We start from the raw sequence: 2,676 nt of genomic DNA on the forward strand, positions 1-2,676 counted from the left end.
TCGGCTCCCTTCCACAGAGCATCTTACGATGGGAACCGCATAGGACTAACAAGGGCAAGGAAGTCCCCCCTCTCCGCCCCGCCCCACTTCTTCTTCTTCTTCTTTTTTTTTTTTTTTTTTTTTGGTGTTTTGGAAATATTTAATAAGGGGCTACATAATATTCGGGATTTAATTCTTTGGCAAGCATGCGGCTGCCCTAAAGAGGTGGCGTCCGCAGGAAAGACACAGAAATACAGAGTGGCACTCTGCTTAACCATTCAGCAGCTGACCAGGATGAAGTTGAAATTCTCAGAAAGAGAGGAGAAACATGGGAATCCCAACTCCTTCTCAGGAGATGCTGTGGTAGCAAGTGCAAAAGGCTGCCTTGTTTGATCACGCTGTGGGTGGGTGGTGAGAGTTCTCCTTTTCTGAGTTGTTTATCCAGTAAATGATTTTTAGCAGCAGATCCATGATTAAATTCACAATAGTACTTAAAGCAGCGCCTTCTTCAGCGTCATTTAGAATAAAACTTTAGATCTGATTTAGACACAATGACAAAGTGGGAGTCCTTGACTCCTGGAGTTCTCTGAGGGTGAGAATAACAGGTAAAGTCAACCCACTGCACCATGACTAGTAGAAAAACGACAAAGGTAACTATGTGTGTGGGCTAAATGCCTGCTAGCTGGATAATACTGTTATGAGCTGTGGGAATACAAAGGGAAATATTTCATAATTCTTGCCCTTAAGAGCTGAAAATTAAGGCAGCAAACCATCAGCAATTTTTTGTGGAAAACACAAAGATCCATTTATAATTTTTTTTATATCAGATGAACCCAGCTCCAGAATGTTTTATTTTAAGAAATGAACACCGATGAAGAATTAAACGGAGAATATAAAAACGTGATAAATATGTCATAGAATTTCAGAAGAAATTTCTTGTGAGACCTCCATATAATTGTTGATGCTGAAACTATTAGCATTCAGATAAATGATCACATCATTTATTATTCATTCATAAATAGACAATCACATTATTACTTTCCCACAGAACCTTTACTTCAGTCACTGAAGTTTATAAGAAGAGTCTTATATTTTTCAGTTTGATCTCCATACTTCTCTTTTGCTTTGCTAGGAAAACCTAGTCTACCTGGGACCAGCCAGTCACAAAACAGAATCTACTTTCAAGGATAAAGGACAAATGACAAGTTCAAAGCCTTGAAAGGAAATCTGGCACTTGGCCAATGATGATATTGGCCGAAATGTCTTAAAAGCAGAAGATCAAAAAGCAAATGGAAATTGGACCTTAAAAATGGAAATAATCTGAAAGGGGAAATGACTTGTAGCTGAGTAAGAGCCATGGAAAGAGTCATGAACACATTTTCTGGCTCAATTTTGTGGGTCAGATCGAGAGGGTGGATAAATCCTTTGGCCACCAACATTTTCAAATATCAGAGCTTGACGTCCATCCACCTTTTCACTTCTCCTAATAATTTGTGGATTTTTTCCTCAACATGTGTTCATCACTCCACCCTGCTATCTTTTGCCTTTGGGTTCTCAGAGTCACTCTATCTGCTCTGAAGTAACATGAAAAGGTGTGGTTCTTCCTGGTTGGAATTTTCCAGCCTCCTACAAGCAATAGCACCACAGAAAGTGTAAAAATTGCAAACACATTGATTGCTTGGCCACAGAAGACAGACTCTCTCCCAGATGGAGCCCCACTGCTTCCTCCAGCAGTTATTCTGTCAGGGATGGCAAAGAATACCATCTGCTGCCCCTTTGAAGAGGGAGATTTGCCTCCCCCCCTTGGGCTCCAGAGGACCCATTTCTGAGCCTATCAGTAGGTATCTGGCAACATGACTCTTTTCATCATATCACCATGCTTTTCAGAAAGGTTACTGTGCCACCCGTGGTTACTTTACCAGCCATCATTAACATTCCTGAGAAAGGAGGACTCTCTACATTTTTATCTATGCCAAAGGGGAGGAAAAGAGTCCTGCTGTTATTTCATATGCACTCAGGATGGGAAGAGTTTTGGAGAAGGAGCTGTCTATAAGCTGGATGGGAAATTCTTCAGGGGACCCTCCTGACCCTTTTTTTTTTTTTTTTCTGGTTCTGTTTTCAGCTTGCTCTCTCTTGTTAGCTCTAGTGGATATTTACAGGAATCTCCCATCATCCAATTACCCCTGAAGGATGGGAAATCCCAAGGCTGCCTTCTCCCATCAGAACCTGTTCCCTCTTCTGAACAGCTGGAGAGTCAGGTGTGACCAAGCTTACCAAATGTGCCATTCAGGAGGCATGGTTAAGACTTGCAGACATTCAGAGGTTATTCCCTATGGATGCACTGGAGGTCCGAGAGGATACAGCAGCCAATGTCAAGGGCAACAGAGCCAAGCAGTGACAAAGGGTGTTCTGTGGACACAGGGTTCATCCATGATGGCATTCTGAGCAATCTGGTCTTTTGGGCTGCATCCGTGTTTGTCACCATTTTATGAGCCTGAATCTCCAGCTTTCCTGGTGATTCTGTGAACTGCCTCCCTCATCACCGCACCCACAAAGATCCTGCCAATAAATTCTTCTCTGCTTTAATTAGCTAGAGAAGTTTTTGAGGTTGGCAACCAAGAGTCCTGACCTGAACATTCCATTTTCCAAGTTTAGGCAACTAACATCATTAACATACAAACAAGAATGTAACCTCTT

Source organism: Muntiacus reevesi, chromosome X, assembly GCF_963930625.1.
Source record: "Muntiacus reevesi chromosome X, mMunRee1.1, whole genome shotgun sequence".
NCBI classification, from domain to species: domain Eukaryota; kingdom Metazoa; phylum Chordata; class Mammalia; order Artiodactyla; family Cervidae; genus Muntiacus; species Muntiacus reevesi.